The sequence below is a fragment of the Podarcis bocagei genome (assembly GCF_964188305.1).
Source record: "Podarcis bocagei genome assembly, chromosome: 16".
Lineage (NCBI taxonomy): Eukaryota > Metazoa > Chordata > Lepidosauria > Squamata > Lacertidae > Podarcis > Podarcis bocagei.
In genome coordinates, this window is record NC_138142.1 from 8,358,528 (window position 1) to 8,381,070 (window position 22,543).

General features: G+C 45.8%; 1 protein-coding gene across 2 annotated transcripts in view; it reads right to left on the reverse strand.

Annotated features, from left to right (window-relative positions):
• Positions 1 to 22,103, reverse strand: part of RIMBP2 (RIMS binding protein 2) — a 209,581-nt gene extending 187,478 nt beyond the window's left edge. For both annotated transcript variants that reach the window (XM_081174663.1, XM_081174659.1), the window contains exon 1: positions 21,964 to 22,103. The gene's annotated coding sequence lies outside the window, so the exon portion shown is untranslated. The remainder of the gene's footprint in view (positions 1 to 21,963) is intronic.
• Positions 22,104 to 22,543: the final 440 nt, after the last annotated feature.

Sequence of the window (22,543 nt, forward strand, 5' to 3'; positions counted from 1 at the left end):
GTTTCCTTAACAGGCACATCAATCGTGTCAGCATTTCCTTTGCTTCCAGTCCAAGCTACAGGAGCAAGCTGGAAGGAGGAGTGTAAGCGAATAAATTGAGGACACACACATAAACACACACACACACACACACACACACACACACAAATAAAAAAATTGTCCAGTAGCACCTCAGAGACCAACTTAGTTTGTTCTCGGTATAAGCTTTTGTGTGCATACACACTTCTTCAGATACACTGAAACAGAAGTCACCAGACCCATATATAAAGTGGGAAGGTGGGGTGGGGTCTTTCTCAGAAGGGTAGTGGGAGATGGGTGATTGACTCAATGGGTATGATAAACCTGTTGACATCTGTTAACGACTGCAATTAGTCCTACAGGAAAAAGCAAGGGATCGTATGCAGATGACCAAAAATACAGTTCCCCAACACTATGCCTAATAGCAGCCCATGGCGAACAGAATTGACAGGAACCAGTAACATCACCAAGTGCTGGGAATCATGTCCACAAAAAGATCTTGTGAACGTGAAGTATGAGGGACATGTGGGAGACCTAGGTGGCAAGAACAGGGAACCAAAGGGCAATGTCACATGAGCAAAGAAGCATCATGATCAGCGACAGGCCAAGGATTTAGCCAGCCAGTCAAAATCGTTTCCCGGGACGTGGCTGCTGTTGCATGCTGACAGCTTCTAGGAGCCAGAAGTGAGAGCTGAGTGCAGGAGAGGGAACAGTGGCGTAGTGTGGGTTGCCAGTGCCCAGGGCAAGTATTGTGCCCCCTAACCAGCACCTCCATCTGGCACTGATTCTGATGCCAGGCAGAGATGCAGAACAGTGGCAGGACCTGCAGCTGCGCCTCCTCAAGCTGAGGTAATGCCGCCACCACGAGTCTTGCCTTCAGCCTGCTGTTGCCACACAGCTGAGGAATGCAAAGGCCTGTCTTCTTCCAGCTCCTGCTTTGTGTGCTGCTCAGGTGAGGGAGGTAGGCAGGTGGGGCAGGGAGCAACTCTTGGCAGACTCTGGGCAGCAGCTGCTGAAGCAAGCCCTTTTTTGCACCCGGGCAATCACCCTGGCAGACACACACACCCCTGCGCGCGCGCCACGCCACACCTCTGGCAGAGACCAAAAATAAACAAACTACTCCAGAAGGAGCATGATATGTCCCCCACCAGAGTAAGGCCAAAGATTTCATAGAATCATAGAATCATAGAGTTGGAAGGGCCATCGAGTCCAACCCCCTGCCAAGCAGGAAACACCATCAGAGCACTCCTGACATATGGTTGTCAAGCCTCTGCTTAAAGACCTCCAAAGTAGGAGACTCCACCACACTCCTTGGCAGCAAATTCCACTGTCAAACAGCTCTTACTGTCAGGAAGTTCTTCCTAATGTTTAGGTGGAATCTTCTTTCTTGTAGTTTGGATCCATTGCTCCGTGTCCGCTTCTCTGGAGCAGCAGAAAACAACCTTTCTCCCTCCTCTATATGACATCCTTTTATATATTTGAACATGGCTATCATATCACCCCTTAATCTCCTCTTCTCCAGGCTAAACATGCCCAGCTCCCTTAGCCGTTGTACATATTTGTTGTACATATTTATTGTACATACATATTTTGGGGTGCATGGAGTGTTAGGGGAGGGGTAGTAACTCGGTGAGGAAGGGACTTCCTCTGCATGAGAAGACAGGCTTCGGCAGACACAGCAGATAAGACCAATAGTGGGACCAAAGGTCGAGAAGGTAGTTTCTGCAGATGTTGTAAAACAGGGGTTGGCAAGGTTTACCTTGCTTGGGCTGGTTCACTCCAGCGGAGATCCCTCCATGGACTGGATCACACGCGTGCGTGAGTGAACATGCCTGCGATTTCTGGTGTCTGTGTCTGTGCAGACACAATTTTCGGCACTACAGAAGCGAGTCTCCACACTGCACTGGTTTAGTGTAGTGTGTGGGGACTCGCCTAGCGGGCGGCTTGGTTCAGGGGTGGCTTGTGGGCCGGTTAAATGACCACCATAGGCCACTTGTGGCCCATGGGCCTTAGGTTACTGACCCCTGTTGTAGAGGGAAGTGAGGGGCAGATGGGCTCGTCAATCTGGGAAGGGAGCCCATCTAGGAGAAGGAAAACTCTGATCCTAAACCTCTGTTGCCTTGCGGGGTATCTTGCGGGATAAGGAGTAAACGCTAGAGAAATCCAGAGTGGAGCCCCTAAGATGGTTGGATGGCAACTTGAGGTGCCAAATATATTGTTCTGCTTTCCTTTGGACCAGACCAGCGAGGCCAAGACAGGAGTCATGTCGCCCGGGCAGCCCAGGCTTTCCATACAAACTGCCCTGGGGAGATCACTTTGGTGAAGCTAACAAAGCAGTCTGCCTTCACCCCCTGAGGCACACTTCATTGTCTCTCAGAGATAGACGCCAACGATTTGTTGCAAACCACTTTGATATTTTTTATAATGAAATTGCAATATACAACTATTTTCATGAACAAACGAACTGCTGAAGAATGACACTTCCCTGCTTGGAAAGAATATTTCATGAAACACTACCACCACCGCCCACCCAAATTTTGCCACCAACAAATGTGGAAAATTTGGGGAGGTTGTTTTTACATGGATCTAGAATTAACTGCAAGGAAATCGGCCATTCACTGCTCTGGGTTGTGACTCCTGACAGCAACTTCCCTGGCAGACGTGCATAGCTAGGAAGCTCTGCTCTTCCTTTTATTGCGTGCATCCTGTCTTTGTCTTGTTTCATGTCTGCCTCAGTCTCAACTTGACAGGTGGTTGGACCAGACACAAGTGAGAACATGACACGTCCAAGGCCAGAGATGGAGCACATCAAAAAACCACTCTCTACCTGACTAGAACACTTAAGAGACTTCTAGGCTGTAAAATGTCAGCTGAGTCTGTTCAGGACAGCTCCCTTTTCTTCCCGCTTTAAAAAGTTAAAATCATAAGCATTAACTAACATTTTATCCCCACCTCCCCCGCCACTCCCTTCAAAAATGTCAGATTCCGCAGCCAAAATTCCAAGCAATATATTTTTAGCTTCGGCTTACCCAGAGAGGATTGTGTGAAGAGTTTGATCTTTCATTAATGCAAATTTATTTAAGTAGTCAAGTGCCAAAAAAAAAAAAAAAAGCAAGCACAAACACCACCGAAGAAAACTTTTAGATATGTTAATCACAGCTTCTTTAGGGATTGGTAGTCTAGTCCCTTGCGTTCCCCTTTCTCCCCCGGTGATAGCAACATGTCACAGAACTAAATGTGCAATCCACAAAAGGACAAGTTTGGACAGCTGATGGGTTCGTCATGGGAAAGCTTTTTCACATTAGATGTGAAGAAAATTCATAATTGTATGCTTTAAAAAAAAATTAGTTGCCACACTGATGGAAAGTAACACTAAAGGTAAATGTAAAGGGACCCCTGACCATTAGGTCCAGTCACAGAGGACTCTGGGGTTGCGGCGCTCATCTTGCTTTACAAGCCAAGGGAGCCGGCGTACAGCTTCCGGGTCATGTGGCCAGCATGACTAAGCCGCTTCTGGCGAACCAGAGCAGCACACGGAAACGCCATTTACCTTCCTGCCAGAGTGGTACCTATTTATCTACTTGCACTTTGACATGCTTTCGAACTGCTAGGTTGGCAGGAGCAAGGACTGAGCAACGGGAGCTCACCCCATCACGGGGATTCGAACCGCCGACTTTCTGATCGGCAAGTCCTAGGCTCTGTGGTTTAGACCACAGCGCCAACCGTGTCCCTTAAAGTAACACTAGATGTTTCTAAAAACAAGGGCACAAAATGAAAAACAACAAACCAAACCCTAAAACGTATAGGTAAAGGTACCCCTGGCAGTTAAGTGCAGTCGCAGACCACTCTGGGATTGCAGCGCTCATCTCGCTTTACAGGCCGAGGGAGCCAGCATTTGTCCGCAGACAGTTTTTCCAGGTCATGTGGCCAGCATGACTAAGCCACTTCTGGCACAACTGAACACCGAAGCCAGAGCAGTGCACCCTACTTTCTGCATAAAGATGGTGTCCAGGATCAAATGAGTACATAGGGATGCTTAGAGCCCATTCTGCAAGGTCAGAAGGACCACACCACAATCCAAGGGTCTGAAAGCTCAGTCAGATCCAGATGCAAAGGCTTCAATCCCCAGCACCTCCAGGTAAGGCTTGTCTGAAACTCAGCCACTTGCTTGCTTACGCCAAGTCCGCCTGACAACCAGCGCCCCCTGGCCAGCCCCAGAGGCACCATTCGGCAAGGGAGCTTGCAGCCAGGGCTGCTTCAACAGCAAACAGCCACACAAGCCTCTGGGAGGCAGACATGCTAGAGCAGGGGTCAGCAAACATTTTCAGCAGGGGGCCGGTCCACTGTCCCTCAGACCTTGTGGTGGGGCCGGAGTATTTGGGGGGGGCGTGAACAAAGTCCTATGCCCCACAAATAACCCAGAGATAAAAGCACACATTCTACTCATGTAAAAACACCAGGCAGGCCCCACAAATAACCCAGAGATGCATTTTAAATAAAAGGACACATTCTACTCATGTAAAAACACGCTGATTCCCGGACCATCCGCGGGCCAGATTTAGAAGGCAATTGGGCTGGATCTGACCCCCGGGCCTTAGTTTGCCTACCCATGTGCTAGAGAGCATCAGAGGAGGAAGAGAGGGAAGGAAGGGAAAAGGGACAGAGGCCAGTGTTGCTGTGGCACCCCTGTCCAGCATTCAAGGCACCCCAGGGTGCCACGGCACACTGGTTGAAAACCACTGCCTTAAGGGCTGTCACATGGAAGATGGAACAAGCTTGTTTTTTCTGTTCGGGTAGGACTCGAACCAGTGGCTTCAAGTTACAAGAAAGGAGATTCTGGCTAAACGTCAGAAAAAACTTTCTGACAGTAAGAGCTGTTTGACCGTGGAACGGTCTCCCTCGGAAGGTTGTAGAAGCTCCTTCACTGGAGGTTTCTAAGCAGAGGTTGGGTTACCATCTGTCATGGATGCTTTAGCTGAGTTTCCTGCACTGCAGGGGGCTGGACTAGATGGTCTTTGGGGGTCCCTTCCAACTCTAAGATTCTATGATCCCTTCAGAACTTTGTATGTGTTTAAATAGCTAAGGCTGATTCATATTACAGACTATACATGATCTACACACAGGATAGTAAGGGGCATGTGAGTATTTTTTTCTTCCAGAGGCAGTTCCCTAGCAAGCACTAGTTAGCCTGGCAGCATTAGGATTGTAATCGAAAGACCCTTTAGACTCGCAGAAAACATTTATTCACCTTACATGGAACCTAAAATGACTACAAAATTATCATTTCCTGAAATGAGTAAACAAACAAAAATAAAATTGAGAGGAATCTTGTTGAAGCTTACTCAGGAGTAAATTTTCACATCAAAACTCATGGAAAAGGTTTACACAGAATGAAGAAGAAGGGTGGGTGGCAAAAAGCCTCAAAAAGCTTTAAATAATAATAATAATAATAATAATAATAATAATAATAATAATAATAATAATTTTAAGGAAACAAGAGGGTATATGCTGATCTTATGGAAATGTAGTCTTTTAATGATCCTGTGACCAAATAAATCCAATTCAAAACCTGACCTCAGATAGACAATTGCTGCACATTGGAAGTTCTACTTTTGACAAGCAATTTGTTTTTACTGGAAGGGATGCTCATTTTCCTTTTGGTCATACAGTCATAATACTTCTTGGGATTCCTTTGTATTCAAATAATATATTGCCTACTTTTTATGCCCTTTATGAATAAATGTGTTGAGGTGTGTGTGTGTGTGTGTGTGTGTGTGTGTGTGTGTTTGTATGTGTATGTATGTATGCAAACATGCATCCGTGTGTGTGTGTGTGCCAAACTGGGTCTTTGACTCAGGTGACAGAAAGCCTAGTTTCAGCTCTGTATTGGGTAGTCCAGCACTGTGGACATGACATAGACATGGGCCCCAGAAGAGCCAGATACCTATCTGTTTGCACTCGTTTCAGTTACAGAAGCCACACATACAAGAACAACAACCCCCAATTAGGTTCCAGTAGTAGATAGGTAGCCGTGTTGGTCTGCCATAGTCAAAATAAAAAAATTCCTTCCAGTAGCACCTTAAAGACCAACTAAGTTAGTTCTTGGTATGAGCTTTCGTGTGCATGCACACTTCTTCAGATACACTGTATCTGAAGAAGTGTGCATGCACACGAAAGCTCATACCAAGAACTAACTTAGTTGGTCTTTAAGGTGCTACTGGAAGGAATTTTTTTATTTTACCCCAATTAGGTGTGAGAGAGCTATTGCAAACAGCTGCTAAGCTATCGACGAATTTTTGTTCTGCAACTCAGCAGGCAGGCAAAACTGCAGATGCAACTCCTTATATGTCATAAAATGTGCTCATAATGAAAAAAAAAGACATAATTGAATTTTGTAATAATTTAATCGGATTCATTCATATTCTCTCTCCCTCTCTCAGGCAGGATGCACTGTGACCTCATTGTGCAAAGAGTAAATTTAATAGCAGGGAAGGATGAGTGCTGATTATTAAAGCAGAGCTAGCGGATCGTAAGCAACCTATTTAACACACCCAGACCCACAAAACATATATCCTATATTAACAATGATATAGCTATATACACCTCAGGATAATAGGATCTATCTATAGAGGTCACATAGGGATGCGGGTGGCGCTGTGGGTTAAACCACAGAGCCTAGGACTTGCCGATCAGAAGGTCGGCGGTTCAAATCCCTGTGACGCGGTGAGCTCCCATTGCTCAGTCCCTACTCCTGCCAACCTAGCAGTTCGAAAGCACGTCAAAGTGCAAGTAGATAAATAGGTACCACTCCGGTGGGAAGGTAAACGGCAGAAGCGGCTTAGTCATGCTGGCCACATGACCCAGAAGCTGTATGCCAGCTCCCTCAGCCAATAAAGCGATATGAGCACCGCAACCTCAGAGTCGTTCACGACTGGACCTAATGGTCAGGGGTCCTTTATAGAGGTCACAAAGTAAGCTAAACTGATGGCTAGGCTGCTAACTTTTCATATAACTCTAGGTCATAACTTTCTTATGTTAAGTACTTTCTATGTACGCACAGTGAGGGATGACAGCAGGGGAGCCAACCTGAATAAAATATTGTGGGGTCCAGGTAAGCCCCATCCCACACAAATGATCACATGATGCAGTGCACACACACCATTTGAATGGGAATGCCCATCAATTTTGGGGGGCCCAGCCCCCACAGTCTCTAGGCGTTAGCTCCTATGGATGACATTGGTGAGAACAATACTTTTAAGGCCAAGAGATATGTGAATTTACACTCAAAAGATGCTGCTGGCTCTTTCAAATCAATGTCCGATCCATCACTTGCACAGCTCTCTTTCTTTGGCCAGTCTGTCTTCCAGCTTTCCTCTCCCACTGGCTTACATCCCTCTGATACACTCTCCCTTTCAACTCTCAGCTCTTCCCAACCCTGATTTCTTTTGCCGCTGTCTCCTTAGGCACAGGACAACCTCCTGGGAGCCAGTGTGGTGTAGGGAGCCAGTGTGGTGTAGTGGTTAAGAGCGGTAGACTCATAATCTGGGGAACCGGGTTCGCGTCTCCGCTCCTCCACATGCAGCTGCTGGGTGACCTTGGGCTAGTCACACTTCTTTGAAGTCTCTCAGCCTCACTCACCTCACAGAGTGTTTGTTGTGGGCGAGGAAGGGAAAGGAGAATGTTAGCCGCTTTGAGACTCCTTCAGGTAGTGATAAAGCGGGATATCAAATCCAAACTACTCCTCTTCTTCTTCCTAACTCTATGGATGTCTCATTTCTCTCTAGCACAGGGGTAAGGGTCCTGCTGGCCTCCAGATATCATTGAACTACAACTCCCATCATTCCTGACCATAAGCAGGGGCTGATGGGAGTTGGAGTCCAGTGACATCTTGAAGGTCAAAGTTCCCTCATGCCTGCTCTAGCACCTTAATAGTTCGGACAACGGTAGCAGGAGGCCTATCTTTGAGATCGGAGCAGCTCAACCAATCCCTCCAAGCAGTTTCACCACCACTGCTAAATTATTTGCTGTGCTATGGTATAGATTACAAACATTTTTGCTCAAGTTGGCCATTACAATACATAGAACTAATCCTATAGCAACTTTGAAGTGAGTCTCATTGAATTCAGTGGGGCTTATGTCTGAGTAAACACACATAGATTGCACTCTCTCTCTCTCTCTCTCTCTCTCTCTCTCACACACACACACACACACACACACATATGGACGGGTCTGGCTTTTCTTAGCTAGCCAAATAAATAAAGTATTTGGTACCACTAAATTTTCAAATTAATCATTGCAATGAAGAACGTGACAGCTACCTTCAGGACCCTGGACAGGGCTTTCTCAACAGTCAATATCCTCAAAAAGTTCAGTGCTCCAGTCCTGGGGTTGGGGCTACTGTGTATGACCACCTGTCTCCATGCATACGTTGTGTCCACAGGGCTCAAGGTATACCGAAGCTGAACATGGAGATTAGATTTTTTTAAAAGCTAACATGACTTACCTGGAATGAAGCTTACAAATAGTTAAGATTAGCAATCTTTCCAATTAGAACCATGGTTACTGTGCCCTGGGAGGAGGGTGAGGAGGGCACGAAGAGAAGAACATCTTGAGAAACAGATTTCTAATAATCGTCAAGTGGAGAGAGGGCACTGGTTCCATTAAACAAGAAAAGAAGAGACAGAGAGAAAACGACCCAATTCACAACCATTTGTAAAGCCACTTGCCTGAACACATTTTCTCTCATCACAGATTTAGAAAATGAACTCAAAAATAACCCGCTCCTCACAGCTTTCCAGCATAGCAACACTAAGAAAGTGTTTCCTCAAAGCAGATGACTTCTCAAAGAACCAGGGGTGAAAGCCGATTTTATTCCAAGGCCTATCAAGGGAGACTACGTTCTAAATAAAGCAAGTGTGATGCATACTCGTTAACTGAAGAAAAGCAAGGAGACATGTTGCAAAGGCAGGGGGGAGAGGCAGATGGGGCCACGCTCCGCAACACAGCATTCTATATCCTGGAGCTGCGCCACCAGGAGCTCCTACTGCTTTGCAGCCTGCATGCACCAGAATAAAACATTAAAATTAGGCAGGAGCAAACCTGGCCATTTTGGTTCTGTCAGTTTCTCATTCTTTCAGGCATCCATTCAGTTATCCACATCATCACTTACTTTCATATCTTCTGGCAAAAGCCTCTCTGAAAATCATCTGGAATTTTAGTGCAGATTTCTCCTAATATACATGATTTGCATGCTATTTGGCTTAATATACACGCCGAAGAATGGATGCTTTTGAATTATGGTGCTGGAGGAGACTCTTGAGAGTTCCATGGACTGCAAGAAGATCAAACCTATCCATTCTGAAGGAAATCAGCCCTGAGTGCTCACTGGAAGGACAGATCCTGAAGCTATGGCTCCAATACTTTGGCCACCTCATGAGAAGAGAAGACTCTGTGGAAAAGACCCTGATTGGGAAAGATTGAGGGCACAAGGAGAAGGGGGCGACAGAGGATGAGATGGTTGGACAGTGTTCTCAAAGTTACCAACATGAGTTTTACCAAACTGCGGGAGGCAGTGGAAGACAGGAGTGCCTGGCATGCTCTGGTCCATGGGGTCACGAAGAGTCGGACATGACTAAACGACTAAACAACAATAGAATGCATGTTGTCAGGGCTGGCCCAAAGCATTTTGACACCTGGGGCAAATCCCAAAATGCTGCCTCCCTCCTCACCCAGGCAGAAGGAGTGATATACTGGAAAGGGGGGATTAGGAGGAAGAGGAAGAGGAGGAGAAGTACCCCATCCATCTCACTGGGTTGCCCCAAACACTCTGGGCAGCTTCCAACAAAATATAAAAACACAGTGAGACTTCAAATGTTAAAAACTTTCCCCACACAGGGCTGCCTTCAGAATAAAGATTGACAATGGGATCTACTGCCCCTGGGGATCCTGCCACCTGAAGCTGTCACCACACCTTGCCTCATGGGTGGGCCAGCCCTGCATGCTGTGTTACACTGTATGCTATTTTCACAAATATGCATTCTGAGCCACACTTGAGTAGCAGTGCCATTTTTCTAGAAAAAGAGGAGCTGGAACTCACCATGAACGCCTCCTTTGTTTTCATATCATGGCAATGGCACCCACCTGAGAGGTGCCGGAACAGAGTTCTGGCTGGGGGGGGCGCCCTGCCTAGAAGTATATGTATTTTTGGACTTGCTACTTGGCTAGGGGGAAAGCGCAAATTTCAAAGGGCAACTGTAGTTTGGTTCCCAGAAGGTGCGAATGAAGGAAGTTTGTCTTTCAATCTGAACTGAATCACACACTGAATCTGTGCCTGCCACATCAAGTAAAGCTTAGCATGTGCAAAACCGCCATGGTATAGGGGAAGCCACAGGCTAAGCTTTCACAGGAACCGGACACCCTCTTAAAGGCAACATTTTCAACGGAGGCAGTTCACCATGTGAACTGTGAGTGATCAAGAGGAGAGATTTGAGGGGGTAACATGCGTGCCCAGGGAAATGGGCCCCCTTAGTTAAGAATGATCCAGGGCTGGCTCAATATATTTTGCTGCCCGAACCAGACACATACACAGAGAGACATTTTTCTTATACCAGAAGGGGGGGAAATCATGCAAAATGTTGTGTATACATGCATTTTTCTGGGGTTCCATAGCTTGCATCAGATGCTCAGTAGCTGATCTCATCAGCTTCTCAAAAGAGTTTATCTCTGTTGTTGTTTTTAAGATGATTTTTCTTGTACAATTTTACATATGACTTCTGATTTTTTTTAAAAAAAAACAGCAGCATATCAATATTTTTTACAAGACAGATAGACAGACAGACAGATAGACAGGGTACATGCCACCAGGACAAAAAAGGGACTAGGATCCACTGCCATAGGGGATTTTCGTATCTGAAGCAACTGAGAGCCAAAGCATGGGAGTGTGTCACAACCTGATGAGCAGCAAAGGAAATTGCTTTATACCATCTAAGCTAGGTTTGTCTACTCTGACTGGCATCCTCTACTTGATGTTTTAAACCAGAGATGGAAGGGATTGAACCTGAAATCTTCTGCATGCAAAATGTGTGCTCTGTCACAGACCTGTGGGCCAACTCCCAATGGGAGGAAGTCAGAACAACAAAAGTCTCAAGCATGGCTCAAACTGACACAATTTAGAGGTGTCGCAATACCATTTGATTGGTGCACCCCATTCCATACTTTCAGATGGATGCGATGATAGAAATTGTACAATGATATGAAGCCTTCAGTCTGACTATAACTTTTCGAGTGAGGCAGGGTCTTTATGGAAACAGCTGGTCACATGGAGACTTCATGGATAAATTGATCCTACATTCATTATGATGGAGGATAAGCTGAGATCCTGTGATCTACAGGATCCATGGCCATTTCAAATAGCTAGTTTCTAGTCACCAACCCCCCAAAACACATCTCGTTGAAATCCCGCAGTGAAGCACAAAGTCCTGCTTTCTAAAAATCTGGCAAGGAGACATGTGTGCATGAAACTAAAAAAAAAGAGGAAAAACGTGTTTGCAGGTTGACTCTATTTTGGGTTTGCTTAAAGACATCCAACTGAATGGAACAAATATTTACTGCATGTGCGAGAGTAAACACACAGCTCATCTGCTACTGTACAATATTTCATAGAAGCAGAGAAGAGTCCTGAATAAACACAGATGTAAAAGTGTGCGTGTGGACTTTGAGACTTGATGGCTTGCTTGGAAAGGAAAACCTAACAGCTCAACTCTACCATCATCGGTGAAGGAGCAAGAGAACAGAAATAAGATCGCATGAGCATTTATTTTAAAATAACATCAATCAATCAATCAATCAATTTCTTTATTCGACCGATAGTCAGAATTAAAACATTACGCAATAATTATAAACTATAACATCATAGGAGATACATAGGTAAGGTAGGGCCACAGAAATAGACCTCTCACAGATAACCCACATCAAAGCATTCAGTTATACGTTTCCGACGCTTGAGTGCCAGGAAAAGAAATTTAGCCACTGACAAGGTTGTTTTCCCAGAAGACTTATTTAGCAGATATGCTGTCTGGATTCCTCTTTGTCGGGAACTGAGCTGGGGTAAGTATGGAGTTATAAGATACTGTCTTAAATCGTTGTAGAAGGGACAGCTCAATAAAATGTGCTCTGTGGATTCTACCTCACCCAATGCACAGTGGCATAATCTCTGGTCATATGGAACTCCTCCATATCTTCCCTTCAGGACCGCCGAGTCAAGAACATTCAGCCTAGCCGCAGTAAATAGTCTGCGGTATTCCACGTAGTGGATATCCGCCAGGTAGCGAGCTGGGGCAGCCCGATACAACTGCTCCCCCAGAAACAACCCAGGTTTCACACGGGCTATGTCCTCCTGTCTGGCAATATCCCTTAATCTTTGCGCGATCACCGCCTTTGCGTGGCTATATGTCATGGACTCTATATAAAGGGAGGACAACCCACACTTCTGCACTTCCTCCACTATCTCCCCTTCCCATGGAGATTTAAAGTTATCCCTCAGAATCAAGGGGGCCAAACCCACCGGTCTGAAACAGAGCTTGAGCCATAGCCATAGCTTCGCTTTCAGGGCCACATACCTAAAGGCTTGGCAACCGGTTTCCAATCTCATGATCGCGCCTGCCACGGAGGGGGGGATCCTGAGTATGGCCCTGAGGAATTGGGTTTGGATAGATTCCAATTTTTCAAAATCCCTACGTGAGCCCAAGGCAATGCCCACCAGCAGAAGAGGGAGGACTTTCATTTTAAAGAGACGTAAGGCAACATTGACAGTCTGTGCCTGTTTCTTGGAGTACAGGGTTCTAATCGCCAGGGCTGCTTTGGATGCGTTCGAGGCTATGTATTCTCTGTGCGCCAGGAAGGACCTATTTGATCTTACAACCTGACCCAGGTATTTGAAGCAACTGACCTGCTCTAAAGGAATACCATTAATTGACCATAAATTAGGTTTCGGTCGAGCAGCAAAGACCATTATTTTGGTCTTGGCATAATTTAATTGGAGCTCGTGTTGGGTCTCATATTCATGAAGAGCTCGAAGCATCCTCCTTAATCCGATGGGGGAGGTAGCTAATAGGGCGGCATCGTCCGCATACAGTAGGACATTTAAGGCTCGTCCTGCCAGTTTTGGTGGATGGAAATCAGCATTTGCCATATGCACCACTAGCGAATTAATATAGAAGTTAAACAGAGCAGGGGCAAGCAAACAGCCCTGTCTTACCCCCCTAGTGGTGGCAACCGGATTGGAGACTAGCCCCTTACTATCTATCCTAATCCTCAAGAGGGTATTTGTATGCAAATTAATAATCAGCAAGAGAAGGCGGCGGTCGATAGATGTCGCTGCCAATTTTGTCCATAGCTGGTTCCTGGGAATTAGATCAAAGGCCTGCTTAAAGTCTATAAAGGCGACGTGGAGGGCTTTTAGGCCATTGCCAGCGTACTTGGTGGCCAAGTGATTTAGGATTAAGATTTGGTCTGTTGTTGATCTTCCGGGGCGGAAACCCGCCTGCTCCTCTGCGATGATATTGTTGCTTTCCATCCAGGTCGTTAATTTGTTAAGTAGAAATCTTGAATAGATCTTCCCAATAACATTTAGCAGGCTAATTGGTCTAAAATTGGCCGGGTCTGTGCGCGGCCCTTTCTTGTGAATTAACACAATCAGTGCAGAGTTCCAGCTTGGAGGAAATTGTGCTGTTTTGTTTATATAAGTAAAAAGAGCTGCTAGAGGTGGACACCACCAATCCTTATTGGCTTTAATAACATCTATGGAAATAAGATCGTCTCCGGGTGCCTTGCCCGCCTCAAATTGGCCTATAAGTGTTTCCACTTCAGAGCAGGTAACAGGATCCCACTCTGGCAAGGGGGCCAAATCTAACCTTCCTCCGCTGGGTGCGTGAGCTGCATATAAATCGGAGAAGAAGCAAAATAACATTTACCTTGCCTTTTTGCCCAAGGTAGATTGGAATGAAAGACTAAGTATAAAGGGACCCCTGACCATTAGGTCCAGTCATGACCGACTCTGGGGTTGCGGCGCTCATCTCGCTTTATTGGCTGAGGGAGCCGGCAAACAGCTTCTGGGTCATGTGGCCAGCATGACTAAGCTGCTTCTGGCAAACCACAGCAGCACACGGAAACGCCATTTACCTTTCCGCCGGAGCAGTACCTATTTATCTACTTGCACTTTGACGTGCTTTTGAACTGCTAGGTTGGCAGGAGCAGGGACCGAGCAATGGGAGCTCACCCCATCACAAGGATTCGAACCACCAACCTTCTAATTGGCAAGCCCTAGGCACTGTGGTTTAACCCACAGCGCCACCATCATCAGTGAAGGAGCAAGAGAACAGAAATAAGATCGTGTGAGCATTTATTTTAAAATAACATTTACCTTGCCTTTTTGCCCAAGGCAGATTGGAATGAAAGACTACCATACCTAAATTAGTCCAAAGTTCAGTAAAGTACTTGTGTTTTCCCTTGTGCAACAATGAAACACCAGTGCAACAAGTATATTACTATGTGACTTACCTTATGCTACCCTGGATAAAACCTTGTGTGTGGATTGGGACACACACACACACACACACACACACACACAAACATACACACACACACACACACACACACACACACACACACACAATACAGTTATCCTATAAGTGAAGCTTTTTTAAAAAAACAAGAAGGGCCGGCAATCCAGGGCCCAACCCCCAAAGACCGGGGAGCTAAGTCCCCTCGCTCACCCCCTAAGAACCACTGGGAGCAATCGCACAATGAGCCCCTGGAAAACAGAGAAGAGGAGGCAGCATGTTCTGAAGCAGAGAAAGGTTGTACCGAGAGGAAAGGTGTGTGGTCCACGTCCTGATTCCTCAAGGGCATAATTGCTGCTCCTGGTTCTTCTCCGTGAAGAAAGCGACATTTACACACACATTCGCAGGTCCTTTTAACAGCATCTGTTGCAAACTCAGAGCAATTCAGTTTACATTCAGACTTACCGACAGCTGCAGCCAGTGGTAAATGCCACGGTTGCTAAGTAACGAACAGGTAAGTGTTGCAAAAGATCAGGGACAGGCCTATGAACATTGCATGCTTAATGGCCAAGGACAAAGAGGATGTTTGCTTGAAGAGGTGGCTTGGCTGTGTTCCTTATGATGATATCATATAATTGCCTTTCTTCAAACAGGTGTCTAAATAATAATCACAAAAAGACATGGGAATGGGAGAACTCTGCACACTCAGGACCTGCTGACTGCCCAGTGCTGAACATGTAATTATAGGGTTTTTGGGTTTTGTTTTTTTGCTATTCATTCAAAGTGGAGCGTTAAACACTGTAATAGGCTTGCTTGGGGATGTGTAAGCAAGCAGCAATAGGGACCTCTGTGTCTGTCTCAAGCAAAAGCTCCAGTTGTCATCTCCCACCTACCCACCCTGCTCCATCAGGGTCTCGATCCTTCCACAAACGCTGCAGACTGAACTGTGCTTCCCAGGGATGCCACCTTCATTTCAATACAAGGTGGACTCCACACTCAATACAGATGATAACTCAGTCAGTTGATCGTGAAGGACCAAAGTGGCATCACCAAGCTTTAGAGAGAGATAAACTCAAATACTGATCTTGCCTTTGAGCCTGGGGAACCTCATGTCACTGGAAAGGATCACATCTGTCAAAGAGCCTGCTGACTTGAGCATTGCCAATTTATCTTTGGGGGCTGCGCTCCAGAACAAAAAATACTGGGGGCTCAGTGGGAGTTTTTGAGAGTTTATAAGGCTTTATGGGTGGTGGTTGTTGAGGTGCAACTACACAGGGCCAGAATAACTTGGAGAAGGAGAGTCTTCTGCCTTTGCCCACCAGCTTTGGGTCCTGAACTGTCTTGGGCGACACTATGTACTTCTGTCCCATTCGACCATGATGGATAATTGCACATGGACTGAAGTAGAGCACTCAGGTTAGGGGAAGGCAGGTACAATGAATGCAGGCTGCAGGATGTGTATGCAACGGCTAGAAGTAATCAAATGAGAAGCAGCTGGAAACATGGAGTCTGGAGGTGCCGAAGGAGGACTTGCTGACATTACCCAAACTCAGGTAAGGCAGTATACATGACAAGCACCCATTCAATCCTTCAGTTTTCCATAAGGGCTTAAACCCTGTTCACACATTACATTTGACCCGGAGTGTACCAATTTCTGGGGAGTCATTGCTTTCCCAACTTTCCCATGGGCTTCCCAGAGACACCTCACTGGCAAGTGGTGGGAACAGACTCCTGCACTAAATGGACCTTTGATTCGATCTAATAGGTCTCTTCTTATGTCCAAAGGCAGAATTCTCATTCGAAAGCAAATGGATCTGGATAGAACTCTTACTCCTATTTTTCATACACAGAACCCTTTGGGGGATTTTGCAATGAAGCAAGGGTTGGCAGTCTGAAAGATGTTGATCTGTATAACTACGACGGCCTCCTTCAGCCAGACACTACTGAAACAGAATCCTCCCGAGAGACAAGACAAATGTTCTGTAACAGTGTACACCTAGCTCTAATATTAGAGAGCGTTCCCAGACCATGTAAGGAGAAGAGAATCCCCAGTACCCAAACAAAGGAAGGTCACCGTACACAAAAAGCTTGAGAAGACTCTTCATCCTGCTTTTATCATCGAACGCGGCATTTGTTTAGATGGCCTTGAATTATGCAGGGTATCTTATGCCAGCAGGGCAAAAGTGAGGAAGGAGGCAACTCTAGACGCATTTCCGTGTAAGTAATGAGAATCAATAGGTCACACAGATAAGTATGTGTGTTTGGGAGGGGAACACAATATCATTATGTATGTGGTGCCAAAGCATCTGCTGGTCACATGTCAAGGGACAGGTGATGCTAAAGCAGAGGAACAGGGACTATTCTGCCCTGCAGGGCGAGTGAGTTGAAGGGGTGGGATTTTTACACACATGCACAATTTACATTTTCCTCAACGGTCCCTTTCTAAAGCATAGCATGGGCTGGCACTCAGCATACAGACGGGATTACCTGAGTGGGGGGAGAGTGACCATCTGCACCGCAACAGCCAAGGCAACCAGGCCAGGAGATAAGTTGTCAGGATCAAATGGGAACCATGACCTGTAAGGCAGATTCCTGTACTCCTATAGCTCAGTGGCAAACCATCTTTTTTTTTTGCATGCAAAAGGTCCCGGGTTCAATCCCTGGTATCTCCAGCTAGGGCTGGGAGAATCTCATTTCTGAAATTCTGAAGAGCGAGATGAACCATTGTTCCACCTAGTTTGGTACTGTCAGGTCTCTAGGTGGTTGCTCGTGAGTAAAACAGCCAGGACTCTGACCTGTCTTTTACAGGTTTTATTTTGTGCAAGCTATGTACAGTTCAGAGATCCAAAGTTCATGTTTGTCTCAGTCACTTGCAGGTTCTGGGAGTGGCCTTTTCTGGTGTGTCCCCCCCCCCCAACATAAGAACTTAAACACCCCAAATCTCTGCCTTCCCTCCTTACGTTTGACCCCCTTGCAAAAACTGGGTGACGGAAGAGGCATGTCCGTTTCCCGACCAGCCGGACTGAGCGAGGTGCATGGGCTTTGTCTGTGAGCCTTTGGCTCGCTTCGCCCCTCCTTTCCCCCTCTGCTTCGCTGGAGGCATGACTCTCTCCACTGAATAACAAAGTGCTACTGCTCAGCAACTTTGGAGGCTCCCTGTACTCTTCTGCCCCCCTCCCCCCTTTCGATGGCAGTCCCCTGACAGGTACTGTCTATACAATGAATGCCAGTATTGTAAGAATGTTTAAAGAAGTAGGTAAAAAGGTAAAGGTTATGAGAAGCTGGTAAAAATAAGATTTAAATTTTAAGTTTTAAGGTTTTATATGAGATAAGATGAAAATAGAGTAAGATAATGAAATGACAGAATAGTATGAACTATGGAAAGGATTTGCTGTGACAATTATTAATCAAGATACAAGAGATGGGAGGAGGAGGAGGTCATGGAAAGAAGGTAAAGAAAGTGGAGAATTTGAAAGGGATGGTTTTATTTTTTATTTTTTCTCTCTGTTTTTGTATTTATTTTTTTGTAATTTTGTTTTTTTCTTTTCTTTGTGATTTTAAAAATTCTTTTTTCAATAAATATCATTATACACACACACACACACACACACACACACACACACACACACACAATGAATGCCAGTAGCTCTGTAGGGTTTCAGGCAGGGGTCTTTTCCAGTCCTACCTGGAAACTGAACTTAGGACCTGCATGCAAAGCAGTTGTTCTACCACTGAGTCACAGCACCCCCACAAAAGCCCTGTGTTTCTCCACCACAAGGTCTCTGAGGTCAGTGACCGGAACTTGGGCCTTGAAATGTTGGAATCTGAGGTGCACCGTGCAGAAGGTACTTCAACATACATACACAGACAGTTTTTCCGGGTCATCCGGCGAAACCAGAGCAGCACACAGAAACACCGTTTACCTTCCCACCGGAGCGGTACCTATTTATCTACTTGCACTTTGACGTGCTTTCGAACTGCTAGGTTGGCAGGAGCTGGGACTGAGCAATGGGAGCTCACCCCGTCATGGGGATTTGAACCGCGGACCTTCTGATCAACAAGCCCTAGGCTCTGTGGTTTAGACCACAGCGACACCCGCATTCCTTTTATAGATATAGAAGACAATAATTTATTAAAAATGAAACAGTGCTTATGTACTTAGAAGTACATTGCAGTAGGGCATACTCTTAAGAGAAAGTGTGCGTAGGATTACAGCCTTAACACAGCACATAGTGGGTAGAGAATGGGGCGCCAATCAACCCCACATGCGAGGAAGAGTCCCCACTTTCATCTGTGAAGCCTGATGTGGAAAGTGGCTTCTTCTTCAACAAATTATATAGCTGGAGTGGATGAACCTGTGGCTGTCCAGGTGTTGCTAGACTACAACTCCCCTTATCCCTGACCACAGGTCGGCTAAACTGGCTGGGGCCGATGGGGGGTTGGAGTCTGGCAACATCTGAAGAGGCACAGCTTACCCATTTCTGCATAATAGGAAGTTGCTGTCCTCATAAATTTGACAACAAACCCCACCTGCAGCAGCAACCTTTCAGATTTATCCAAGAAACCCACATCATTAATCTGCAGTCCACAGGCTTCCGCTCTGGTTTCCTCTGCTGGCCTGTCAAAAAAGGAAAGCTTCCCTGTGAGAGACTGGGTGTGAGCTTCTTGCCTGGTCCCCGTGTCATTATTTGGTCTCTCCCAACCTGCCATTAGCCTTGTGTAGCTAAGCAGCCCCACTGACGCACGACTCCGAACTGCAAGATCACAGGCCTCCGTTATCTCCGGCAAGTGGCAGGTTTTAAGGGTTATTATTGAGCGTGGCAAGCCTAATTCCCCAGGCATTTGCGCTGTATTCATGACTGGAAAATTGACCATGCAAAATTTCCGCTAAGTCAACTCGTTCAATTGGGGTTTGGAGCTGCAATATAATTTTCCCCCACCTTAATCGCGTTCTTCTCTTCAGACATCAAGCCGAGTGTGTTATTTGCCAAGGTTCTTAAAGGGGGGGGGGAGAGAGAGCAGGAGAAGCAATAGTGCTTTGTGCAGAGAAAATGCAAAAGTTGATGGGGGGGAGAGAGAGAAAGGAGCTGCATCTGGAGCTTGGGAAAGTGCTGATTTTGTTTTCAGGACTGGCTTGTTAGCTTATTTAATATGCATTCATTCAGCTTTATCCTCTACTTGGAAAGAAGTGGGCGGGGGGGGGGGGAGGAGTGCTTAGCCTGCAGCTTCCAACCCACAGGGCAGCACCCTTCACAGCTGGGGGCACTGTACCTGACTGGGGGAAGAAGGAGCAGGCCTCATGCCCATACACTGGGAATGGAGGGGGGGTCTGCAGCCCTCCAGCTGTTGCTGGGGGCTATTATGAAGCTGCCCACGTTCTGAGATATTCAGGGGAGGCCCTTCTCTTGGTCCCACCACCCACACAGACATGCCTGGTGGGGGCGAAGGAGAGGGCCTTCTCGGTGGCTGCTCCCAGACTTTGGGACTCCCTCCCTGGAGAAGCTAGACTGTCTCCCTCCTTGTTGTCCATCTGCCGGCTAGTGAAGACCTTCGTGTTTCAACAGGATTTGGGGAACTGACTGCCTTTAATGAAAGGGTTGGTGTTGTTCTGTTTCTCTTGTACTTATTTGTATGGTTTTAAGAGATTATAGCTATCTATCTATCTATCATCATCATCTATCTATCTATCTATCTATCGATCTATCAATCTAATTCTGTCAATGTTTAATTGTTTCTAAATGATATTCTTTTCTGTGTTTTAGTGGTTCCTATTTTTAATTGGTAAGCCACCTTGAGTCCCGTCAGGGGGAAAAGGCGGAAGATAAAACAGTAAAATTATAACTAACAACCATAAGTTAAAACATACAGAAAGTTTAAACCGTAATAGAATAGGTGAAAACAAATTAAGATTCATGCAAACTTTCTAAACATCTAAGTAAGCTTGTCTAAATGAAAATATCTAAATAAGAATACAGTGGTACCTCGGGTTACGAACTTAATTCAGCGGAGGTCCGTTCTTAACCTGAAACTGTTCTTAACCTGAAGCACCACTTTAGCTAATGGGGCCTCCCACTGCCGCCATGCTGCTGGAGCACGATTTCTGTTCTCATCCTGAAGCAAAGTTCTTAACCCGAGGTACTATTTCTGGGTTAGCAGAGTCTGTAACCTGAAGCGTATGTAACCTGAAGCGCATGTAACCCGAGGTACCACCTGTACAGTGAAGATGCTTGCCTGATATTAATACACAGGGAGTTCCAAAGTTCAGGTGCTGCCATACTAAACGATCGAGTTCTTACAGATGTGGTGCGGGTATTGTGTAACACCTGTAGTAGTGCCAGTTTTGTCAATCAAAGCAGTTGAGTGGGTACATATAGGGTAAGGGGATCTCGCGAGAGGACTGGTCCCAACTTATTAAGGGCTTTATATTTTAACAGTAACACCTAGAACACGGCCCGGTAGCCGATCGCCAACCAGTGCAGACCTCTGAGCACAGGCTTTACATGCTGACAAAGCCTCACTCCTGTCAGCAATTGCACTGCAGCATTCTGATAAGGGTCCTCTGGTCCTGTGGTTGGGCAGTTCCTTGTTCATGGAGCTCCCATGAGCCTAGCTGGCACCCACACTTCTGAGTTTTCAGATAAGCTAAAATGGCTTTGTTCACCCAAGGCTTTTAATGCACTGTGAGAGAGATATTGTGCTGCTTTCTGATGTTTTCACGTAGTATTGCATGGCTGTTTCATGAATGAGTTTAGGAAGATGCCAACTCACCTTGGGATATAAGGCAGGATATAAAATACTAAATACTAAAACAGAACAAGCTCAGCACGGGGCAACAGTCCACGGGAAGAGAGCTTTGCCAAGTCGTCTCCTGCCCCTATGTGCTTAGGCACATTTGCTTGTAATTTTGTTGACGAACGTTGTGCATGTTTCCATCGAAACAGCCAGATTCTCAAACCTTCATATTTCACAGAGCGTTGCTTGAGTGGCAAACGGAGACATCAGCTTGAAAACTTCATCATCCTTGCTACAGTGATTTGAATGATACCCCCAATCCAAATGTAATACCGGAGCTTAGCAAAAGATTGTTTAAAATCAGAAACAAGATTAATCACTGCCGTTCAGAGTATGAGCTGCCCTTTCACACAATAAAGCAATATTACAGCTATGAAATGTTCCATTTCATATTGCCCTCTAGTAGAAAAACAAGGAATCAAAGCGTTGTACATAACAATACATGTCTGGGGAGGTGGGGGGGGGGAGAAAGCCGTAAGAGGGGCTCGAGAAAGCGTTCTGACAGTTACACTTGAACTGCTAAATTACATTTGCCTCCAAGCAAGCCGAGAAAACCCAAAAACAAGAAAAGAAAATTTAAAACTTGATGACTTACTAAGAAGCTGCACTGATGATTCTCTTGGGTTAGTGTGGTGACATTAGACCGAAAAGCCTGGTTCTTCTCTTCTAAAATATGGATCCGACCAAATGTTTTCTGTGGCACTGCAGGTTGTAAGTACGGTAGCTCATTTCCAAACTGTGAGGAGGAAAGAAAAGATCAGCAGGAAATATAAGAGTTCAAATCTTCCATTTATGAGGGGGGCGGGAATATAATAAGCAGTACACTAGGTTATCTTTCCATGGGGCTGTTTGCTTTTGCAATCGTATAGCTTATAGAGTGCTTTTAAATACCACATGTCTGTTCAAATACAAACAACGGCAAAAATAAGCTCCATTGCTAGACAAATGATCCTCATACATTCTTCCCATATTTTCAAGTTCTGAATCCAATCTTACTTCTGGAGGGTGTGCAACCTAAGCACTGAGATATCCCCCATTTTTCCATTTACAGTACAACCCTGAGCATGTTTACAGTAAGCCCCACCAAGTTCAGTGGGGCTTGTTTCTGAATCACTGTGTTTAGGATTTCAAAATGTTTTGTGGGCCATAGCGCTCTAGTTGCTTTATGACTCTCT